Below are 26,382 nucleotides of genomic sequence, written 5' to 3'. Positions count from 1 at the left end.
ACACGTAATCAAATACGCATTAACTGTGTACAGCAATTACATATCTATTCTATTGCAAAATAAGAACTTACCTTAATTAGATTCACTGTTTAATTTAAAGGTGATTGTGAAGAAGAGGGATTTCCTAGCTACGATTGATTTTGTGAAAATTTCACAATATTACGTGAAACACTCTTAATTAAAAAAAAATTTATCAAAAACTCAGCTGACATTTAAGATCACAATTGTTTAAGGTTAGGAAACCTCTCATACCGATTAAATATGACTACGCGCGCATGCGTTTTTATAATTATCTGTCGCTATATATCAACTACGTGTTTGATACATTTATATGTTTATATAATATGCGCAACATACCTGCATGTTATATATATATATTTTGACTTGGATATTTTATATCTATTGCGCTAATTATGTATTTAATACATTATGTTTGATATGAAATGAAATGCAATGTAAATGCAATATTGTTACGTATTTAATATATATTTACAATGAAAGGTGCTGTGCGGGCGACGTCGTCAACAAACTATACGTGGATAAACTTTTGAGAGATCGGCAGGGAGAAATTGAGCAAAAAATTATCGCGCTCGAAACAAACGTGCAGGCGCTGCAATTAATGATGGATGAGATAAAGAATGTGCTGAGATATGCAACATCTAACTCGACACAGTAAGCGAGATATACTAATATCGCATATTAATTATGCCTCGATCAAACGTGCGAAAGAACAAAAGCACCTCCGAAAAGCGACAACTAGTCGAGGAATTACATGCTCCGGCGAGAAGAAATTTTCCACGAAGACGCGTCATTGTACGCGGATACGATGATCTGTGGCAGGCGGACGTGGTGGACATGCGTTCGTACTCTTGACTCAACAAGGGTCATAAATACATACTCACGGTTATCGATGTGTTGAGCAAGTATGCGTGGGCCGTACCGCTCAAGAGTAAGAGCGGGAACGAAATGTCCGAAACGATCGCAAAGACTATTGGAGACGATAAAAGATGTCCGAAAAATTTTCAAACCGACAGGGGAAAAGAATTTTACAACTCGAGTGTGCAGAAACTCATGAAGAAGCACAACATTAATCATTACTCAACATATTCCGTTATGAAAGCCTCAGTCGTGGAACGATTCAATCGTACTTTAAAAAACAATATGTGGAAAATGTTTACGTTGAATGGAAATTATAAATGGATCGATGAACTATCTCGACTCGTTGCAGAGTACAATACGCGAAAACATCGCACCATCGGTATGAGACCTGTCGACATCACTCCGACGATCGCCGAAAAACTTTTAAATACGGTGTATAGCAACGTAAAAATTGCGGCTCCTGCAAAATTTAAAGTAGGCGATTCGGTACGCGTGAGCAAATACAAGACCATCTTTGAAAAAGGTTTCACACCAAATTGGACGACCAAAGTTTTTAAGATTATCGAGGTGCAGAAAACTAATCCCGCGACATTTATACTCGAAGATTCGCGGGGAAATCCCGTCGCTGGAGGATTCTACGAATATGAGTTACAACGCGTCGCCAATCCCGACGTATATCTCGTGGAAGAAATTTTACAAAAAAAGGGTGACGAGGTTTACGTGAAATGGTTGGGAATGGATAAATCATACAACTCTTGGATCCATAAAAATAATGTGTTGTAAACATTTATTGAAACATATAAAATATATATAAATATAAAAATATATAATATAAAATGTACAAAATATATACATGATTATGTACAAAATATACAATAAATAAATGAAATATACATTTATTTACAACGGTATCCGATAATGTCCCCACGGTAATGTATCGGTGGTATCGGGTACGATATACCGCTTGTCGTCGTACGGACTCAGAGCAATTTTCGTCTCGCGAATAGTGTATACTTGGTGTAATTTAGATCGTATACACGACTGCTGACGCGTCATTTCAATCTCTTCGTTCAAGCACCGCGTGTAATCGTCAAACGTTATCGTTCTCGCGACAACGTTGCTCTTGACGCCTTTGACTTTCTTTGTATCCTTTTTCCCATTCACTCGTAACGCGTACATCTTTGCTCTGAGCCCGACGAATTCGGTCATTATGGCACCGTTGTTTTCGTCCTTCATCAGACCCGGCACCTTTTTATTTAGAAGCGGTATACCGTACGCATTGTCCACCGCATAATCGCTCGTGTCGAATCTAACAATGTCACGCTTCATATTCTCATACACATCCTCGCACTCGATGTGATATATGAGACTGTCCGTATCGGTGTACATTACCCGGCATTTGTCGCGATACATTGGTGTCATATACTCATGATGAAATTCGTACAAATATGTCTTGGATATGTCGAGGATGCACATACCCACGTAAATCGGCTTGTAGAATTTCACCTCGAGTTTACGCAATTCCACAGCGATTAAGTTTTCCGAAAAAACACTTCTGCTGTGGAAATTTGGTTTCGCGATCATCGCCTCTGCGCCGTACCGACCGTCCCACTTTGTTAATAATTTTACATCGACACGATTGCGCACATTTTCCATCGTTTTACCAAACACCGCATTATTCATTAATTTATATAAATTTTTTTCGAAATCATTTTTAGCCAATGTTCTGAAATGTGTATTTAATTCTATATAATTTTGAAGCCAGGGAGATTGTGAAAACTGTAAAATTCGATGTATTTTTGTTACACGAAGGCCGTGCCGCGTGCACTGCTGCAGATTGCGGTAGTGTATCACGTAACGCTTCTTATCGTATAACGTTGCAAGCAGCTTGAATTCCCGCTTGCCAGGTGGTTTGTCACGTGTCGGGCAAAACGGTAGGTCAGTGTGCGCATCGTGAAGATGTTGCGGGTACTCGAGGTCCACTTCGAGGATATAGCCCGTAGGCGAATCTAGTGCGATGGATGATATGTCAAAATTTGACACATCGTCGACCCATCGAAAATCAGCATAGGGCAGCGGTTGACACATTGCCCATCCGTACAAATTATTTACATCAAAGTACATCAAGTACGATGATGGTTTCGATGGATCGTACGACTCCATGTACTTGTTATTAGCGCGAGCGTATCTACCCGAACATTGGCTCAGACCACCGCGTATACCACGTTCGATAAACATAACCATGTCGATGTCTGTAAGCAACTCGAACGTGATCTTTGTATGCTTCAACATGGCGTCCCACGTGTATCCGGGGAGAGTATAGTAATACGCGGGGTCGAGTCCGTAACTTTCGATACATTTATCTCGAAAGTTTTCGAAAATGTCGGCTAATAACAAGACATCAATTTTGAGGTACAAGTCGCTATATTCGCCTAGCGTCCGAATGGAGAATCGCGTCCAGACGTTCTCGGCGTGCGCGTAATCGCTCTCGGATACAGTTTCACCAGTCAAGGAACTGTAAAATGATTCGCGCGATGGTAAACACGTATCATGCAACCTGTCGACGGAATCGATGTATTCGTACGGAAATACACCTTTTCGCGTTAACAAATTGAAATTTTCTGTTGATAAATTTTGAAATTCCGATTTTAAAATTTTGAGTTTATCTTTGTCCAAAAATGATGCCAATTTATCGAGACTCGATGCGAGAAATTTGTATGAATCAATGAAACGTAATTTTATTTGATTTTTTGATTCTTCTTCTTTAAGATCAACACTTTTGGTAAACGAAATATATTTTTCCTTGGTTATCGGTAATAACTCGATTTTCCCTTCGAACGCTGTGGCTATTTCCTCGATGATAAAATGAGAATCGTAACCGGATAAATTGTGAAACACTATCGGAATACAAAAAGAATCTTTATAATTTAAATTACAATTTGAATGTGCAGGACCTCTGTACCGCCCGGTCAGATGGCAATGATCGCGAACGCGTGTATCGTCTTGCGCGAATGGCTTTTCGCATATATGACAACGAGTGGCGTTATGGAATTTTTCCCACTCTTCGGACGTTAAATTTATCATGGGGACATTTGTTTTTAAAATATTTTTTACACGTAACGCCAAATTTTTAAGGTCTTCGGCGAACCATGCTATACAATCGGTGCTTCGACGCGAATGATACGCTGATAACGATTCGTCGTACGAACAATGTACATAATAAGCTAAACTAAATACCCGATGGTGTTGATATAATTTTTCTTCTTTCGTCTTGGCCAGGACACATTCCAAGTCGGCGTACACGATGAATGGAAGCCGCTCCTTTCGATTAGGGTGGCTGAACTCGAGCCACTTGTCCTTGTCGCTCGGCAACCGGACAGCGCAATCGTTTAGCTTTCCGCAGTCGACCGTATGCGATTGCAACTTGTCGTCCGAATCAAAATAATGAAGGCATCTGTAAAGGAAAAAAATTTTAATTAAGATTTATGTAACAAAGTGTATAACTTATAATTATTCAAATAATATAAAATAAACTTACCGATCACAGATATATCTTTGGCCATTGTGTTTGCTCAATTGCGAGCTCACGAGCCTGGATAAATTCTTGATCCAAGCGAAATGTCCCACGCTGTTGCCGTCTTCAGTGTACAGCAGATTCACATGCTTGTCCCGTTTCTGCTGCGAAAGACGTATCGGGACAATGTTTTTGTCTTCGATGTCGTACACATTGATTGAAATGTTATTTGCAAGTTCAAATTTCTTAATCTGATTAACAGTCACTGGAAACTCAATGTCCCGGAGATTCAGCACTGTCGCGTAATGCGGGTACGATGATTCCTGTTCCGCATGACTTTTGGCGGGATACAGAGCGGCGACCACTGCCCACGCGAAACACGCATTGTCCTTTGATTGCACGTTAACCACCGCTCTCTTTATCATAATCTCCCGCGGTAACTTGATGTGACATCCCGCGCGCATGGGATTGTACTTGTTTATATTTACAGTCAAGTTCAGTATTCGCGACAATACCCACCCGCTATCGCGTTCCTGAAACTCTTCCAGAGACGCTAGGGTGGACTCGATAACGCGCCGTTCGTACCACTCGCGTAAATCAGATGTGCGAAAGAGTTCATAGTTTCTCATATTCACACTTTTATTCGCGTGTTTATCACCCGACACAAATTCACCATTGAATATAGTGTTCACTTTTACACTGCTGTGTTTTTTTAAAGCGTCCTGCACATGTTCCAACACAATGTCTTTAGCGTCATCGAGAAATTGGTGCGGTTCAATGTGATTATAGTTTATCACCGCACCAGTCGATACGCGACTCTCGAACGCCGTATCAATTTCGCGCCACACAAGTGCATTTTGACGCGCACTACATCCGGCACCCCCGTGTACGAAACGTCCACGTACCGAATTTTTCAAACCTTCGAGGCGCGCGATCCGAGCAATCAGTGATTGTCGATTTCCGATCGATAATCGCGGCCGTTTGATTCGACTTTGCTCTTCCAGCGACTCGATGTACTCGTCGCATCGTTGCTCCCACACAATGTAGTTTTCCAATGAATCAAGCAAAGCGGATTGTTCTCGCAAAATTTGCTCCTCCATATTGCTAACGTACACTTGCAAAATTTAGCGTTTCTAATGACAGGTCTGATGCACTTTAGCTACTGGTGGGGTGCGTCTCTCTATCATGATTTATATACCGTCTCATGTATTGTTTTATCATCGAACATTCTAGAACGATTTCATCTTACAAAAAATTCCCCGTAGTACCGTGTGCAATTTGGCCTTGATAATTTCACGTTTTGTCACGTACATTTGAAAAATCTAACATGATTGCATCAGGGGCAACCGTACATCGGCCCTTGATTTTAGCGCTTTCAGCTAAATCTTTGTCTAGGGATGATGCATGTTTTAACCTTGGCAATTATTTTTTCACTATTTGTCACGTACATTTGAATAATTTTGGTGCGATTGCATCAGGCGCAGCCGTACATCGGCGCTCGATTTTAGTAAATTCAGCTAAATCTTTGTCTAGGGATGATACACATTTTAACCTTGGCAATTATTTTTTCACTATTTGTCACGTACATTTGAAAATTTTAACGTGATTGCATCAGGCGCAGCCGTACATCGGCGCTCGATTTTTGCAAATTCAGCTAAATCTTAGTTTCGATGCAGATCTTAACCTTGAAAATTTCCCGTTTTGTCACGTACATTTGAATAATTTTGACGTGATTGCATCAGGCGCAGCCGTACATCGGCGCTCGATTTTTGCAAATTCAGCTAAATCTTTGTTCCGAAGATGATGATGTCATCGCAGCCATACATCGGCGCGACAAAATTTTGGAGGAAATTAAAATGTTGCGTCAGCAATAATCCCCTCTACATCGCAATTTGGGATACTATTTGAATTGATATTGATTCTAACACGATTGCAGTATTGCATCAATCGCGCGTGTGAAAGGTTCACCGCTGAAGAAATATGAATTTCTACGTTCCGATTCGAAACGGTGAAACTCCACCGTGTAAGAAACAAAAATGCGACACGTAAGTTTAAATCGTTTAAAAAATTTGTTACTTATTGATTTTTAATATTGTTGTATAATTATTTATATTTTTATAGTATTCAGCCTCGTCGTGCGGCTCGCATATTTGGAAGAAGGTACGCTCTAACCCCGACGTCGTACAAGTATTTGGACGTTGGAATAAGCGTTGGAGCTGTATCGTACGTGGAACTGATTCTCGGCGATAATCGAGGCAATCAAATAGTGTTGTCCTTTTCAACGTGGAATTTGTTGATGCGGAAGCAAGCAGACGTTGAACAATTTCTACAATCGACTACTCCCCCATTAAGAATTGGAGATTTAACGATTGAAATGTATCAATCGAAAATTGTAAAACTTGCATTATGCGAAAATTCGTTGTACATGAAACCAGAAACATTATTACATTTATTTATTTTTGAAAATTGTATCGATCTTATGCATAATTGGTTATGCGAGAATACGTATCTCGTAAATGAAAAATTTAAACAATTTGAAACTGTATTACAACGTAATAATATTACTACTGTATGCGATGCTGTAAAAACGATACGCGAGAGTGATGTCTTTGACAGTGAATCATTGATCGATTGCGAATTATTAACATGTGCTGTAAATGATATTCTTTACGATGCGTGCAATAAATAATTATTTTTATTCAATCTATGATTTTATTTCTTTCCTTCCATACGAATAAGAATAGTCGAGAATTTTTCTCAACACGCTCCGCCAAAGATGTAGAGAAATGCTGAGGTAGATGAGACGCGATGCTCTAGTTGGAATGAGACGCGAGATATTAAAAAGATATATAATGAAGAGGAGTCTGCGACATTAGAATATTATTTCGTTGTTCTTTGCGTTTCGTTAGTCTTGTGTGTTACGTTAGTGCAATGGCTGAAGAAGACGTAATTTTCATCGATGATAAAGACGAAGATGTAATCATCATCAACATTGAAGACGAAGATGTTATTATCGCTGATGAGGACATTGAAGAGGTTGTTATAGTCGAAGATGGAAATCAAATGGATATCGATGGCTCTGAGGAAGAATCCGAAGAGGAGGAAATACCATTCTTAGTGGATTCAGATTATGCCAGTGATAATGATGAAGAATTAAGACTGAAAAAATATAAACATTTAAACGTGATGGAAATAAATAATCTGGATGTTACTATAAAAATGTGTCGCATTAAATATTATTATTACGATATGGAAGATGGAACTAAGTATTGTTCCGATTGTTTTTTAAGATTAGCATCATCATTTCACAACGTATACTCCGTTCGAAAACATAAAACGGATTATTGTGCTCTATTAATGGGCACTTATTGCAAAGAGTGCAAGAAAAATTTACATCAAATATTACCATGCAATATGTGCCCCATTTGCACAAATTAAATAAATGGATAACATTGTAAGTATTACTTTTATATTAAATAAATTATTATAAAATAATTATTAAAATCTAATGAGATGTGTCTTTCTTCTGTTACAGGAGCGGCCGCCTCACCTGGCTTCCCTGACCCCTCCACCCCCCCCCGCACCCCCAAATTATTATTATTATTATTATATTATTATTATTATATTATATTATTATATTATATTATATTATTATTAATTATAATTTCACAAAGCACATACGCACACACACACATACACACACACACACAAAATGTATAAAAACACGTACACATTCTAATAAATTTTATATATTCTATATCCGTAAAAAAAAATCTAATTATTTGTATGCCTCTCCTTGCGTTCCCATCCCTGCGTTAGTTATAAGCATCGCGATATCGTTCTCTCTTGTGCGTTAAGTCTATCTTTCACGATTAGAATTAGTACTCTCTCTCGCACGCGCTAGTTGTAAGTCTATCTCTTTCTCTCATGCTTAGAATAAGTAATCTCTCGCGCTATGACACAGAAAAAATGTATAACAGATTTTAAAATAAATGTTGTTTCAATAAAAAAATGTGATTATTTACGCGTCTCTCCTTGAGTTCCATCCCTTGCGCTATCTCTCTCTCGCGCACTAGTAGTAAGTCTCGTGATATTATCGTTCTCTCTCGCACGCGTCATCTTCGCGCTATCGTTCTCTCTCGCACGCGCTAATTTCAAGTCTCGCGATATTATCGTTCTCTCTCTTGTACATGTCGTCTTGGCGCTATCGTTCTCTCTCTTTCATATACTCGTTGTTCACTTACCTTTGCGTCGTCCTTCTCCCACCTATACGTCCTTGTCCCACGTTAACGCCATCCTTGTCGCACTCGTAGTACTGTCCTCTTCACACTTTGCACTGTCCTTTTCCCACACGTAGCGCTGTCCTTCTCACATGCCGTTTTCTTTCCGCTGATCCCCCTTCACCGCGCGGATCCCCTCGCCAATCGCTCGCGCCGCGGATCCCCCTTTACCTCACGGACCCCCTCGCCCATCGCTCGCGCCGCGGATCCCCCTTCACCTCGCGGTCCCCCTCGTCCATCGCTCGCGCCGCGGATCCCCCTTCACTGCGCGGACCCCCTCGTCCATCTCTCGCGCCGCGGATCCCCCTTCACCTCGCGGACCCCCTCATCCATCGCTCGCGCCGTGGATCCCCCTTCACCTCGCGGACCCCCTCGTCCATCGCTCGCGCCGCGGGTCCCCTTCACCTCGCGGACCCCCTCGTCCATCGCTCGCGCCGCGGGTCCCCTTCACCTCGCGGACCCCCTTGTCCATCGCTCGCGCCGTGGATCCCCCTTCCCCGCGGGTGACGTCACCCGCCGCGCGCCGCGGTTCCTCCTTCCCCGCGCGTGACGTCACTCCCCCCGCACCGCAGTTCCCCTCGCGCCTCACCCCCCCTGAGAGGACCTGGATTAGAACTCTCCTTGTTATACTACTTGCATCAATCGCGCGTGTGAAAGGTTCATCGCTGAAGAAATATGAATTTCTACGTTCCGATTCGAAACGGCGAAACTCCGCCATGTAAGAAGCAAAAATGTGACATGTAAGTTTAAATCGTTTAAAAAATTTGTTATATTAAATTAAATTATAAATATATTGGTCTAATTATTTATATTTTTATAGTATTCTACCTCGTCGTACGGCTCGCATACTTGGAAGAAGGTATGCTCTAACCCCGACGTCGTACAAGTATTTGGACATTGGAATAAGCGTTGGAGCTGTATCGTATGTCTGATTCTCGGCGACAATCGAGGCAATCAAATAGTGTTGCCTTTTTCAATGTGGAATTTGTTGATGCGGAAGCAAGCAGACGTTGAACAATTTCTACAATCGACTGCTCCCCTATTAAGGATTGGAGATTTAACGATTGAAATGTATCAATCGAAAGTTGTAAAACTCACGTTATGCGAAAATTCTTTGTACATGAAACCAGAAGCGTTATTACATTTATTTAATTTTGAAAATTGTATTGATCATATGCATAATTGGTTATGCGAGAATACGTATCTCGTGAATGAAAAATTTAAATAATTTGAAACTGTATTACAACGTAGTAATATTACTACTGTATGCGATGCTGTAAAAACGATACGCGAGAGTGATGTTTTTAACAGCGAATCATTGATCGATTGCGAATTATTAACATGTGCTGTAAATGATATTCTTTATGATGCGTGCAATAAATAATTATTTTTATTCCATCTATGAATTTTATTTCTTTCCTTCCATATGAATAAGAATAGTCGACAATTTTTCTCAACACGCTCCGTTAAAGATGTAGAGAAATGCTGAGGTAGATGAGACGCGATGCTCTAGTTGGAATGAGACGCGAGATATTAAAAAGATATATAATGAAGAGGAGTCTGCGGCATTAGAATATTATTTCGTTGTTCTTTGCATGTCTTGTGTGTTACATTAGTGCAATGGCTGAAGAAGACGTACTCATCGGTAATGAAGATATGAATGATGATGACTGGATGGATCCTGCTGAGGTGGAAAGAATTGTAATTGCGAGAGAGAGGAGAGCGAAATGGAGGAAATTGTATGCGAAGGAAGAATCATCCGATAATGAACCTTATTTCGATTTTTGGACTAGTGATGTTGAAAAATTACTTCAGTATGAACGGGAACAACTTTCGAAGAAGAATTTGGAAACTTCAGTCGTTCAGTTTATAAGAAATCGAGAGCTCGGCTTGAAAAAAACCCGCACAATTTCGTGGAAAAGATTTCTCAAATCTCGAGAACTTTGTGAGAACTCAGTTGTAAAATGTGATACAAGTTGGTGCGTGTACGAGAGAGATCCTGGTCATACTAAAGTAAAATGTTTCGGAAATAGACTATGTAAAATTCTTGAATCAATGAAAGGTATAGAAAAACTCGATGAAGATTGGCATGAGAATATGCTACGACATGACTTGGAAACGTTGAAGGTAAAAATATTTTTGTTGATGTGTAATAAATTTAAAACATTTACAATTATTATCTTTAATTTCAGAATTTACGAGAATATATGAACAGTCGAGAGTATAAACAGATATGTGAATCCAAACCTGCACGAAAATATAAATTGAGCGTATTGCGTATAGATGAGAATGGAAAATATTACTGGTAACATACCATTTATATTATATCATAAAGTATCCTAAAATAAATTATTAAATCTAATGAAATGTCTTTTTTCTGTTACAGAAGCGGTGTCCCCTTAGCCCGGCGCATCGCCCCTTAGCCTTCCAGGAGCGACTTCCCCTTAGTCCGGCGTCCCCCTCCCCAATATCATTATATTATTATTTTATATTTTAAAATTTTTATTTTATATTTTATTATATTATTATTAGTCATAATCTTAAGTACATACATACACACGCACACACGCACAAAATGTATAAAAACACATTTTAAAATAAATTTATATTTTAATTAAAAAAAAAAACTAATTATTTATGCGCCTCTCCATGTGTTCCCATCCCTGCGTCTCTCTTGCGCTAGTTTTAAGTATCGTTATCTCTCATGCGTTAATCTCGATATTATCGTTCTCTCTTTCACGCGCGCGAATTGTAAGTCTCGCGGTATTATCGTTGTCTTCGCGGTATTATCGTTCTCTCTCGCACGCGTCGTCTTCGCGCTATTGTTCTCTCACACGTTGCGCTATCGTTCTCTCTCGCACGCCTCGCACGTCTTCGCGCTATTGTTCTCTCTCTTTCGCTTAGAATATACTCGTTGTTCACTTACCTTTGCGTCGTCCTTCTCCCACCTATACGTCGTCCTTGTCCCACGTTAACGCCATCCTTGTCGCACTCGTAGCACTGTCCTCTTCACACACTTTGCACTGTCCTTTTCCCATACGTAGCGCTGTCCTTCTCACACCACCGTCCATCGGTCGCGCCGCGGATCCCCCTTCACCGCGCGGACTCCCTCGTCCATCGCTCGCGCCGCGGATACCCCTTCACTGCGCGGACCCCCTCGTCCATCGGTCGCGCCGCGGATTCCCCTTCACCTCGCGGACCCCCTCGTCCGTCGCTCGCGCCGCGGATCCCCCTTCCCCGCGGGTGACGTCACCCACCGCGCGCCATGGTTCCTCCTTCTCCGCGCGTGACGTCACTCCCCCCGCACCACGGTTCCCCTCGCGCCTCACCCCCCCTGAGAGATCCTGGGTTAGAACCGACCCTGTCCTCCTACTGATTTGATTAAGTAATTGTTTCTTTTAATTTAGTTTGTTTTAACGATATTCATATAGAATTTGTTGTACTAGAACAATACAGGCGCGCGCTACGCGCGCGCTATTTATTTATTACAATTGATACTGCATATATATATAATATATATACATATATATATATATATATACAGGGTCTACCAAAAGTGTGGAAACCCCTAAATATCTCGGAAAATATACGTTTTACAGAAAAGTGTTTCCAACAAAAGTTGTAAGGTTTAAGAAGATCTATATACTGATTCTATCAGTTTGACCTTGGATGGCGTCGTCAAGGTCAGGTCAAGGTCACATTGACTTTTTTAAATGACACCCCCTACATTTGATTGCATATTCTTATAGCTTAATTCAAGAGCTTTCCAAAACACTATAATAATGTTCATTTTTATTAAGTACTTTGCGAGTTATGAGGGTTGAAATAATTTCTTAATTTTACATAAACCATAAAATATCTAGTAAACCATTCATTTTTCGATTATCTTACCTTCATACTTTTATGTACAAATTAATGAGAGGAATCAATTGGTGTAAAGAAAACACATAGTTGTTTCTAAGAAAAAATATGTAATTTGCAATTAACAATTCCATATTTTTTCTTAAAAACAACTGTATGTTTTCTTTACACCAATTGATTCCTTTCATTATTTTGTACATAAAAGTATGAAGGTAAGATAATCGAAAAATGAATGGTTTACTAGATATTTTATGGTTTATGTAAAATTAAGAAATTATTTCAACCCTCATAACTCGCAAAGTACTTAATAAAAATGAACATTATTATAGTGTTTTGGAAAGCTCTTGAATTAAGCTATAAGAATATGCAATCAAATGTAGGGGGTGTCATTTAAAAAAGTCAATGTGACCTTGACCTGACCTTGACGACGCCATCCAAGGTCAAACTGATAGAATCAGTATATAGATCTTCTTAAACCTTACAACTTTTGTTGGAAACACTTTTCTGTAAAACGTATATTTTCCGAGATATTTAGGGGTTTCCACACTTTTGGTAGACCCTGTATATATATATATATATAATTTAAATTGGAAAATGGCAAGTTCTCATCAATATAAATTATATCGTTATCTCCTACCATATCGCATGGTAGGCGGAACAGAATACCATAGATGTAGCTAGACTTACGTTTTGGGGTAAGTTAAAAATATTATTATAGCTTTGATCTTAAAAACGAGAAAACCTCTATACAATATAAATCATTGTAATTACATTGTAGCAATATCTCTGTAATGTTTCATTGCAATATTGCAAATTACAATAAAACATTACAAAGACATTGCTACAATGTAATTGCACAGAAAAATCCACAAAATGTCAACACAGTTGCAAGATAACATAAACATTTCAAAAAAATTTTTAAATCAAAATTCTGCAATTATATTTTTTTAAAATAAAATATACAAACTATAGGTAATAAAGTAAATTATTCAATTTTTACTTATTTTATCCTTATAATTGCTTAAATATTACAAAATCAAATTATATAAAAAAGTAAGATTCACTTTAAGAGTTTGATTTAAAAAAAAATGAAATTTTTAATCTTCAAATCTATAAAATATAAAACTTTTACTTGTAAAAGTTATAAATTTTCATTTATAAAAAATAAATATAATACATAATTAGCATTTGCTTAAAATCATTCAATTTTTTTATATATGATAACTTTTCATATAGCATATAATTTTTTACAAATTGATAACTCAAGTATATAAATTAATAAATATCTCATGCTATATAGTACATTACAATAAATGAAAATAGAAATCTAGACATTTCTTCTTAATAAATTAAATTGTAAAAAAAAGTATTATAATACTTTTACATTTGGTACGATGCAACAAAAATGTTGATTACGCTGTATATATAACTGTGTATATAATAATAATAATAATAAAATTATTATAAGTATGATTAAGTAAGCACAATAGACATAAAAATAAATAAATTATAAATATACTATCGCATAAAATTATAATATATAACAGATGTATAAAACAAAACATGATATTGTAAATTTATTATAATAAAAAAGTTGTAGAACATCAAACGAAAAATAAATTCAATATTAAAATATAAAAATAACATCAAAAACTTAGCTACTTTGTTTTTAATTTGAACTATTGAAAAGAATGTGAAATAAATCGAAATGTATAGAGCTCTATTACTTCTATTTGAATAGTTGAAATATATTTGTATCAGAACCTGTGAAAGATTTCAATTATACTTTTCATTATATAATATAGTATTTATATACTTATTTTGTATAATATAATTTACATATTATATAATTGCATATTTACTTCACACACGTTATACATATTTAAATGAAACATTTGTTATTATATCAAATCAAAATTAAATTGATTCTATAGAATTTAATATTGAATTTTATTGCAATATTTTAGTTTATGACTCCTTTCTCAATAATAATAATTAATATAAATTAAGTAATACAATATATAAGTTTTATAATATTATTAAGCTTTAAAATAAGAATTATTTTAATTTTCTTTAAATAAATATTATTACATATTTAAAAATTTTAATAAATTATTTATAAAAATAGTATACATATTATGAAATAAACAATGCTTTATTTATCATGAAAACATATAAAAAAATAATATAATCTAATAAATTTAAAGAATCCTGATAAAATCAATTAGCATATATTGTAAAAGAATTTATTCACTTGAAACTAAATTGTTTCCAAATTAAAATCAATAAATATACAAATATATAAATATTAATTTATGTATTACATATTCATATCTTTTAAAATTACAAAACTGAAAAAAAAATATATATAAATTTTTTTATATAAAATTTGTATATATATCAAATAAAAGATAATAAAATGTAATATTATAAAGATCTTCATTTGAATAAAAAGAAACATCAACAAATATTTTCTCGTATATAAAAATTAATATATTTTAATAAAAATTTTTTATAAATTATAAACTTATTAATTAATTTATTATCAAATATGATTACAATTTAAATAGCTGTTTGTTAATTTTTATATTTGATTTATTATATCATTAAAAGATTAAGTGCAAATTTCAATTTACATAATTTAATCGATGTTTAATAATAAATAATTAATAAATTATCAATTTTAAAAAAATTTTTGATAAAAACTATTAATTTTTATATAAGGTAAAATATTTGTTAATATTTCTTATTCAAAGGTTTTTGTAATATTACAATTTGTTATAATTTATTTAATATATGTACAAATTTTATATTAGGTGAAGTAAAAAGTTCTGAGCGTTTTCCGCTAGATGTCTTTAATGAACCATATCTCACGATGTATACATCGCATCGGGTCATACGATACGGCGATTGAAAGGTGACATTACGCTTCAAAAAGGTTCTGTGACAGTTTTGTGTTTGGTCAAGCCAGTTGTGTGTTACAGCGTTCCAAAATGGAGGTAAAAAAAGAGAAAATTCGATACATTCTTCAGTACCACTACGACCAAGGTGAAAAGGCGGAGCAGGCGGCCAAAAAAATTTGAGCTGTTTATGGACCCAATACAGTATCAAATGCAACAGCAAAGCGGTGGTTCCAACGATTCCGTTCTGGTAATATGGACGTCGAAGATGAGGCACGCTCTGGTAGGCCAATCGTCGAAAATGTCGATAAAATCAAATCATGGAAATCGTCGAGTCGGACCGGCATGTGAGCACTTATTCCATTGCCCAGGAACTGAAGATTAGCCAAAAAACCGTTTGGAACCATTTGCATAAGGCTGGTCTCAAGAAGAAGCTCGATGTATGGGTGCCACACGAATTGACGCAAAAGAACCTTTTGGACCGAATTGATGCCTGCGATTCTTTGCTGAAACGTAACGAAATCGACCCATTTTTGGAGCGGATGGTAACTGGTGATGAAAAATGGGTCACATACGAGAACAACAGCCGAAAAAGATCATGGTCTAATCGCGGTGAGCCGGCCCAAACGATCGCCAAGCCCGGATTAACGGCCAAGAAGATTTTGCTGTGTGTTTGGTGGGATTGGAAAGGAATCATCCACTATGAGCTGCTCCCATCGGGCCAAACACTCAATTCGGACCTCTATTGTGAACAAATGACCAGATTGAAGCAGGCGATCGACCAGAAGCGGCCAGAATTGGCCAATAGGAAGAGTGTTGTGTTCCATCAAGACAACGCCAGGCCACACACATCATTAACGACGCGCCAGAAGCTCCGAGAGCTTGGATGGGAGGTTCTATTGCACCCGCCGTGTAGTTCGGCGTAATAGTAATTACGCCAAAATAAAAGCTGATTTAATTTCGATCTAATTTCGAACGCCGGCGAGTGTTTATGAAAGCGCGAGACGGCGCGCGTTTTTGTGGTGCTTTTTCTCGCGGGTATTCCGAGAATGCTTCGGTTCTCGGAATCGACGGGTGTTTTCGCCGTACTATTTATTTCTAGGCGCCGCGATTTGAAGTCCGCGTATGATCATAAGCTATGCGCTTTAATTCGGCGACGTTTACACAATTATTTCTGGATGTGCTGGATTTCTCGATATGCGCTCGCTTAATTACAAAAGACGCGTTTAGGCGCGGCGGCGGATGACGTGATTATCAGGTGCGCAGAGCGCTTAGAAAATGATGGTGTCGACGATAATACAAAAAGTACGCGTGCGGCGGTAGTCGGCACGTGCGATCTAGGATTCTTTCGCGAAGGATGGATTGCGCGATGCAGCTGAATCGAGATCACTCGATCCAGGGCGGCTCATCCAGAGCTCCACCTTCCGGGAGAGTTCAGCTGCGGATCAGGCGGATTGCACTTGTGCGTCAGAACCGAGATCACTCGTCTGAGACGGAGCTCGCTCCACCTTTTGTCTTCGGCTACTTAGTGCTTTTGAGAGGATTTTCAGGATTGCTTCTGAAGCGTACTGCTTAGAGCGGATCAGGAAAATGTGATTAAAGCTAAAATGTGGCCCTTTTTATACGGGCTAATTGCCCGCGTCGGCGCGCGGCGGTACAATCTCTTCCGAACGGGTTTTCGGAAAACGGTACGGTCGGGCCCGTTCGGAAGGATTCGAGTAGGAGTCGAACGCGGGCTTTCGCCGGTCGGCGGTTCGGGCCACATCGGCTCTGTTCAGCGGTGTTCGGTCGAATTTTGATCCGAACGGTTTTGCAGAAGTATTAAAAAAGGTAGGTGCACCGCGCCCTTGCCTCTGCCCGGCGGGTGTTCTGCCGAGTGGCAGCCTCCAGCGGATGTTATGCCGGGAATCGTAACGATGCACCGGAATGCATCGTTACAGTTTATATAAATCTTATTTATTTTAACCTAATCTAACCTATTTTTCCCTTCTCTAGACAACTTTGGATATTAATATATTTTTAAATTTAACTCTGAGTCAAATTCCTTTATTATTTCCCACTTCATCTTTTACTATAGGGGATCAATTGAAATTTATACACAAATACACTTCTTTTATGGTTTCAAATAAACTTGTAAGCATGATCTTTCTCCTTTCTTTTTGATATATTCAAGGATAATTCTCTATATAGATTTAATTAAAATAATTTTGTAATTTTTAATTGAATGTAATGATTTTATTCAATGATTCTCTAAATATTTTATATATGTGTTAAATATTTTAGTTTCTTTTTTTAAATATTACTGATGCGTGAAAAAAGAATTACATTGTGTTAATGTTATAATTGAATTCATTAACAACATGATAATTAAGTAACGAGCACTAAGAGCCTACAAAACGCGGATGGCAATGCGTAAATTATTTTGAACATTAATTGTTCGCGAAAAATTTTTAAGACATATGTACATATGCCAAGTTATAGATTCTCTTGGTTTGAGACTTCTATAACACCCCCTTTATCCCCCTGGAGAGATGTAGACAGGAAAAATATCGGTGCGAAGTCGCTGAATCGGGAATCGAACCCGAGTCTTTCGCTTGCCGGGCGACTGCTCTTACCACTGAGCTATTCAGCCCCACACCGACACTTCTCCTGTACGTTTTTATTAATCTGTGGAAATAATGAGAACACGATAATTAGCTCAACGTGTAGTTCTAAATAAATTGGTAAATAATTCGGCTCTATGTATTTTAACAACATGATAATTAAGTAACGAGCACTAAGAGCCTACAAAACGCGGATGGCAATGCGTAAATTATTTCGAACATTAATTGTTCGTGAAAAATTTTTAAGACATATGTACATATGCCAAGTTATAGATTCTCTTGGTTTGAGACATCTATAACACCCCCTTTACCCCCCTGGAGAAATGTAGACAGGAAAAATATCGGGGCGATATCTCTCCAGGGGGGTAAAGGGGGTGTTATAGAAGTCTTAAACCAAGAGAATCTATAACTTGGCATATGTACATATGTCTTAAAAATTTTTCGCGAACAATTAATGTTCGAAATAATTTACGCATTGCCATCCGCATTTTGTAGGCTCTTAGTGCTCGTTACTTAATTATCATGTTGTTAAAATACATAGAGCCGAATTATTTACCAATTTATTTAGAACTATACGTTGAGCTAATTATCGTGTTCTCATTATTTCCACAGATTAATAAAAACGTACAGGAGAAGTGTCGGTGTGGGGCTGAATAGCTCAGTGGTAAGAGCAGTCGCCCGGCAAGCGAAAGACTCGGGTTCGATTCCCGATTCAGCGACTTCGCCCTGATATTTTTCCTGTCTACATCTCTCCAGGGGGGTAAAGGGAGTGTTATAGAAGTCTCAAACCAAGAGAATCTATAACTTGGCATATGTACATATGTCTTAAAAATTTTTCGCGAACAATTAACGTTCGAAATAATTTACGCATTGCCATCCGCGTTTTGTAGGCTCTTAGTGCTCGTTACTTAATTATCATGTTGTTAAAATACATAGAGCCGAATTATTTACCAACTTATTTAGAACTACACGTTGAGCTAATTATCGTGTTCTCATTATTTCCACAGATTAATAAAAACGTACAGGAGAAGTGTCGGTGTGGGGCTGAATAGCTCAGTGGTAAAAGCAGTCGCCCGGCAAGCGAAAGACTCGGGTTCGATTCCCGATTCAGCGACTTCGCCCCGATATTTTTTCTGTCTAGATCTCTCCAGGGGGGTAAAGGGGGTGTTATAGAAGTCTCAAACCAAGAGAATCTATAACTTGGCATATGTACATATGTCTTAAAAATTTTTCGCGAACAATTAACGTTCGAAATAATTTACGCATTGCCATCCGCGTTTTGTAGGCTCTTAGTGCTCGTTACTTAATTATCATGTTGTTAAAATACATAGAGCCGAATTATTTACCAATTTATTTAGAACTACACGTTGAGCTAATTATCGTGTCCTCATTATTTCCACAGATTAATAAAAACGTACAGGAGAAGTGTCGGTGTGGGGCTGAATAGCTCAGTGGTAAGATCAGTCGCCCGGCAAGCGAAAGACTCGGGTTCGATTCCCGATTCAGCGACTTCGCCCCGATATTTTTCCTGTCTACATCTCTCCAGGGGGGTAAAGGGGGTGTTATAGAAGTCTCAAACCAAGAGAATCTATAACTTGGCATATGTACATATGTCTTAAAAATTTTTCGCGAACAATTAACGTTCGAAATAATTTACGCATTGCCATCCGCGTTTTGTAGGCTCTTAGTGCTCGTTACTTAATTATCATGTTGTCAAAATACATAGAGCCGAATTATTTACCAATTTATTTAGAACTACACGTAGAGCTGATTATCGTGTCCTCATTATTTCCACAGATTAATAAAAACGTACAGGAGAAGTGTCGGTGTGGGGCTGAATAGCCCAGTGGTAAGATCAGTCGCCCGGCAAGCGAAAGACTCGGGTTCGATTCCCGATTCAGCGACTTCGCTCCGATATTTTTCCTGTCTACATCTCTCCAGGGGGATAAAGGGGGTGTTATAGAAGTCTCAAACCAAGAGAATCTATAACTTGGCATATGTACATATGTCTTGAAAATTTTTCGCGAACAATTAACGTTCGAAATAATTTACGCATTGCCATCCGCGTTTTGTAGGCTCTTAGTGCTCGTTACTTAATTATCATGTTGTCAAAATACATAGAGCCGAATTATTTACCAATTTATTTAGAACTACACGTTGAGCTGATTATCGTGTCCTCATTATTTCCACAGATTAATAAAAACGTACAGGAGAAGTGTCGGTGTGGGGCTGAATAGCCCAGTGGTAAGATCAGTCGCCCGGCAAGCGAAAGACTCGGGTTCGATTCCCGATTCAGCGACTTCGCCCTGATATTTTTCCTGTCTACATCTCTCCAGGGGGGTAAAGGGAGTGTTATAGAAGTCTCAAACCAAGAGAATCTATAACTTGGCATATGTACATATGTCTTAAAAATTTTTCGCGAACAATTAACGTTCGAAATAATTTACGCATTGCCATCCGCGTTTTGTAGGCTCTTAGTGCTCGTTACTTAATTATCATGTTGTTAAAATACATAGAGCCGAATTATTTACCAACTTATTTAGAACTACACGTTGAGCTAATTATCGTGTTCTCATTATTTCCACAGATTAATAAAAACGTACAGGAGAAGTGTCGGTGTGGGGCTGAATAGCTCAGTGGTAAAAGCAGTCGCCCGGCAAGCGAAAGACTCGGGTTCGATTCCCGATTCAGCGACTTCGCCCCGATATTTTTTCTGTCTAGATCTCTCCAGGGGGGTAAAGGGGGTGTTATAGAAGTCTCAAACCAAGAGAATCTATAACTTGGCATATGTACATATGTCTTAAAAATTTTTCGCGAACAATTAACGTTCGAAATAATTTACGCATTGCCATCCGCGTTTTGTAGGCTCTTAGTGCTCGTTACTTAATTATCATGTTGTTAAAATACATAGAGCCGAATTATTTACCAATTTATTTAGAACTACACGTTGAGCTAATTATCGTGTCCTCATTATTTCCACAGATTAATAAAAACGTACAGGAGAAGTGTCGGTGTGGGGCTGAATAGCCCAGTGGTAAGATCAGTCGCCCGGCAAGCGAAAGACTCGGGTTCGATTCCCGATTCAGCGACTTCGCTCCGATATTTTTCCTGTCTACATCTCTCCAGGGGGATAAAGGGGGTGTTATAGAAGTCTCAAACCAAGAGAATCTATAACTTGGCATATGTACATATGTCTTGAAAATTTTTCGCGAACAATTAACGTTCGAAATAATTTACGCATTGCCATCCGCGTTTTGTAGGCTCTTAGTGCTCGTTACTTAATTATCATGTTGTCAAAATACATAGAGCCGAATTATTTACCAATTTATTTAGAACTACACGTTGAGCTGATTATCGTGTCCTCATTATTTCCACAGATTAATAAAAACGTACAGGAGAAGTGTCGGTGTGGGGCTGAATAGCCCAGTGGTAAGATCAGTCGCCCGGCAAGCGAAAGACTCGGGTTCGATTCCCGATTCAGCGACTTCGCCCCGATATTTTTCCTGTCTACATCTCTCCAGGGGAGTAAAGGGGGTGTTATAGAAGTCTCAAACCAAGAAAATCTATAACTTGGCATATGTACTGTGACGTTGCCGTCACGACGGACGTCCACCCGTCAAAAAGACTGCGTGACGCGAGCCGAGCGGCCGCGCCGGTCGAGAGATCGAGAGCCCCGCCGGGATTTTCAGAGAGACGAGCGCGTTCGTTTATAAACAAAAGCTTTATTCTTAATCCTATTTGTCTAAATTGTATGATTTCGGGAGCAATAAATCATCGGCGGCGATACCGAAGAACAACCTAGAAGCCTATAAGAAAAGCGGCCTTGCCGAATCATCACCGATCAAAACAGTGGCCGTGAAAAACAAGGATCGGCGATACTCGAGCAGCCTCGCACAATTTCGGTCCATCGGCCCAGCATCCCAGGGCCGGCCAGCAAGGACGGGCGCTGAAAGCACCCCGCGTAGGGGCTAAACCTTCTCGGAAAAATCCGGAAAAGTCGCTGCCCTCCGCTGGAAAGAGACGAAGGCCGCAAAGATCGGCCCTGACGGGAGATTTTCCGAGTACCGGGCGCAGAAAAACGCGCCGGAACAGCGGACCGTCGGAGGCGCGGGACCGCGGGCGCACGATGCGCCCTTGCGCCACGCTCGAAAATTCGAGCGCGCGGGAACGGGCCTATCACCCCTCTCGATGGGGTGCGGGGCGATTAGTTAAGGATAAATACAGATTTCGAGAGAATAAGAAGACTTGTTCTGCGAGAGTTTTCAAAGAAAGTGAAGAGAGAGTATCGCGAACGCTCGGCTCGGAAAAAGACGACGGGGCGGAAGCAACGAGAGACGAGTTCAACGGTGAGGTCACCCGGCTATCTTGAGTTTTATTTCGAAAATTTGTACGTCGTCCACCGGTACGGCTCGCGAGTCGACCACTCTGGCCGGTCGCGATTAGTGTTTCGTTTGCGTAAATTTCGCGGTAGTGAAAAGAAGTCGAGTGCGACCGTGGTCAAGGGGCGACAGTGATCCGTCGATCGGTCTCACCCGATAGACTCGTTCGCCTCTCCGTTATCCGTGTGACGCGCGTTAGTGCAGAATTTTTACCTCGAGGCTATCGCCGGTCGGAGTGGAGCGACTCCGACCGATTGTAAGTGCTGTCGACCGCCACCTCAGGGGAAACGTTCCGCGACAGTTTGAGCGGCGAATTGGTGAGTACCTTGGAAATTGTGACAGCCGACCGAAAGTTGCGCGACCAAAACGGGCCTCGATTCTCGACCATCTCTCTCTACGTGCGTTTTCTTTTTTTGCGACTCGCAGTCCGCTAACCGCAGACGTGCGAATAATCGGCTGTCGGAGGCGTAAGCTGTCGACACCCGCCGTGCTGTGTGTGCACCGGCGGAGACGCCTTATCGTTGCGATACGCAAATTCCGCGTTCCGATCGACCAGAGATTGCCGTTTTTGCAGTAGGTTCCATTGTCTGGGCGTTATCTCTGGTACCGCAATTAAATAATATAAAATATCAAACGTGCATTTCCGTTTTCGATAATTGTAAGATCTGGTATTTCTTTCGGTTCTGCATACTTGTAATAGCGCGCTTCGTTCGGGTTCTCCGAAATCGAAAGCGCTCGCGCGCTTCTTCCCGTTCTTCGTAATTGCAAGAGCTCACGCATTTCTTACGGTTCTCAGTAATTGTAATATTCGGTGCGCTTATCGCTATTCTCCGTAATAATAGAGTTTCGCGCATTGAAGTCGGTTGACCGTAATTATAAAGCCTGGCGCATTTGACTCGGTTTACCATTATTATACAGTCTTAGCTCTCTTTTCGATTAGTTATTTCAAGCGAACCTTTGCTGTGAATCACGTCTCATTATTCATGTTATTTTTAATTGTATTTTATATTTCATTTGCTTGTCTTTAATCGAAGTATTGTGAACCTCGTTTCAAGCTGATTTGTCCTTCGATTGGACTCTTATATTTTTCTCTTATTTATTGTTTTTCTTAATAATTAATAAATCTGTTATATTGTCTGGTTAAATTCGCGTGATTTATTTGGTATATTAGTCCCCTGTGGTCGTCGATACTCGTGTCTGTGTCTCTCGCAATTCGAATTATTGAAACCTCCGCATAATTAAGTGACTCGCTCTAAGAACCCCTCCCCTCTACCATTAGGCGAGCTAGTCGGCCCGTGGCGAAGCAGGCTATCATTTTTCGCGTTCTTTGACGTTTCGTGGAAAACTGATGCGTGAAAGACAGCATCTGGCGTTCTTTCTGCATCCAACTTATCTAGATATCGAAACGGCTTCCGCTCCGCCGCGGCCTGCGCGAGAACGCCCTCCATCCCTGTTTCTCAGAGCGCGAGTATATTAATTTCGCTATTTTTTTTTGTGACGGCGTTTTCGCTCGCCCGTGCACGCTCCCTTCCAACACCTCGAGGAGTGTTGCGAATAGTTGATATAAAAACGTCTATGTAAAAATGTGCATATATATATTAAATAAATGTGCATATATATAATAAATAAATGTGCATATATATAATATATATAATGTGCATATATATAATATATATAAAAATGTGCATATATATAATAAATAAATGTGCATATATATATATGCACATTTATAAATAGTAAACTTTTATTACATTTACATTTATAAATAGTAACTTTTAGAGTGAGAGTGAGTTTAAAAATTAATTTTTATTTCAATCAGAAATTTTGATTCTGTATACTGTCATATTTGATCACTATATTAATATATACTAATCAGTAAATTCGAATAATTTTGTGGCTTCAAATATCTTTTATTCTTGAAGTAATTATGGTATACTATGTTTTATATTTTGTTTTTTTAAGAATCTGTATGAGTTATTAAAATCAGATACTAAGGCTAATGGTGTGCTTATTGGATATTCAAAGTCAGGCCACATTGAGTGAAAATGATCGAAAAATTATAGTAGAAACTGTTATCAAATGGTTACTCCCCAGATAACTGAGTTGTATGTTTATTCATTTATTTTTAACTTAATATAATTTAATTCTTATTTCATTAGTTTAAATTTTATTTTTTTAGTCCACAACATCAACATTATAATGTAATTGCTAATAAAATTTGTTTCCAATTTCCCACAGAAGTCAATTTGTTACATTTTTCTAAACATGCTTTTATTATTTTTTAGATATCAATTTACTATATACCTCCAAAAACAGAAGGAGAAAAGCAATTATTAGCTAAAGATAAATTACTCACAAAAGTAAAAAATGCTAAATGTTGGCTACATAAAAATGGAGTGATTTCACATTCGCAAAAAAAGAAAAAAATACAAAATAAAGATAATTCGACTTCTATCAATGGTAAATTATTTTATACTTTTTAATTGAAATTGTTAAATCGTATATTTTATGCAAGAATCTTTCAGATATTTTATCAAATGAAATAAAAGCTGCGCAAGAATGGCTTAAAAGAAATAGAGAACCATTTGAAGATGTTTCACAAAATTGGAAAATTTGCCAGAAAGTTCGTCTTCTTAATCTTATAGCTGATAAAAAAATTTCAACTGAACAGTACATTGAACAATGGTTAAACATCTTGCAACAACCACAAGCTTATAAATTAGTATGTTTTTGTGATTTTCGTTAGAGGATAACTATTGATATTTAGAAAATATATATCGATCGAATAATTTTTTTTCATATTTTCAGATTTTGGATGATTTTAATTCCTTACATTCTTTCATTGCCAAATATGCTTGTCTGGAAGGCAAACATAATAATATTTTAATTAAATGGCCTTCAATTAGTAAAAAATTGGAACAGCGCTGGTAATATTGCAGGATTGATATTGTACGTTATAATGATGTAAAAGATTTTATACCTTATTTGCAAAAGACTGATTTATTTGGTGAGTATGAGAAAATTTAGATAATTATTTTTTGATATGATTGTAGCATAGAAATTATAGTATTATGGAAACTACTCTTTTTTGTATATTTAAAAATTTTGATTATTTTATTTTTTATTTTCTTTATAGATATTAGAGATTACATTTTATTAAATATCTTATCTATTATATGTAAGCCAATAGGCAGAGTAAAACTTGGAAAGAAAATATTTAAGCCATCAGCAGAAGAAGCAAGAGAAGCATTTATTCAGAAAATAACTGTAAATATTATGTAATTTTTTCAATTTCGTTCTATTATTTTGATTCTTATTTCTTATTACAAATTGACTATTTTTGATTATCATTAGATTGGTGGTGATGTATTGAATGCTATGAAACGACGGAATAAATATTATGCTTCTATCAGTGCTACTGTTCAACCCTATATAATTGTTGTCGGAAATGTGGAAGATTCAATCACTGCTGTGTATGTCTGCGTCAACAACAATCTATGGAAAGTAGGAAGTATTTTACAAGCTGTCGACATATGTTTTAAATCATTTTTTGTTTTTGATACTGAATACCAAGTTCAAGCATATCAATATCTATGTTTATTCAAGAACTCTGTACGACATTTACTTGTTAGGCGAACGCTCAGTTACAAATGTAACTACACTCATTAGTCGACTGAATCAAATCATAATCTAATCCTTATTATTAATCTAATCCTTATTATAAATTTTGTTAAATATTAATTAAATATTTAATTAATATTTAATGAATTATTTAAAGTATTTATGTCAAATCTTTTTCGTTAAATATTAATATTTTCAGACTATATACTCATTAAAAAAAATGTTTAAGTGTTTTGTCTGTAATAGAAACTATAATGCAGCAGATGCTGTTCTTGGTCATATACGATTTTTTCATTCAAATGAAATTGCTCAGAAAAGATTAATATGATGGTTGGGATAATTGTA

General features: G+C 37.9%; 2 non-coding genes across 2 annotated transcripts; one reads left to right on the top strand and one right to left on the bottom strand.

Annotated features, from left to right (window-relative positions):
- Nucleotides 1–17,994: 17,994 nt before the first annotated feature.
- Nucleotides 17,995–18,066, bottom strand: Trnaa-ggc. The gene has a single exon. It is a non-coding gene; the product is annotated as a tRNA-Ala (tRNA).
- A 618-nt stretch (nucleotides 18,067–18,684) lies between these two features.
- On the top strand, nucleotides 18,685–18,756 carry Trnaa-ggc. The gene has a single exon. It is a non-coding gene; the product is annotated as a tRNA-Ala (tRNA).
- The last annotated feature ends 7,626 nt before the right edge of the window (nucleotides 18,757–26,382 follow it).

Source organism: Camponotus floridanus, unplaced genomic scaffold (assembly GCF_003227725.1).
Source record: "Camponotus floridanus strain SB8 unplaced genomic scaffold, Cflo_v7.5 scaffold257, whole genome shotgun sequence".
Classification (NCBI taxonomy): domain Eukaryota; kingdom Metazoa; phylum Arthropoda; class Insecta; order Hymenoptera; family Formicidae; genus Camponotus; species Camponotus floridanus.
Note: the sequence above shows the minus strand (reverse complement) of the source record. Positions and strands in the feature narration are given on the sequence as shown.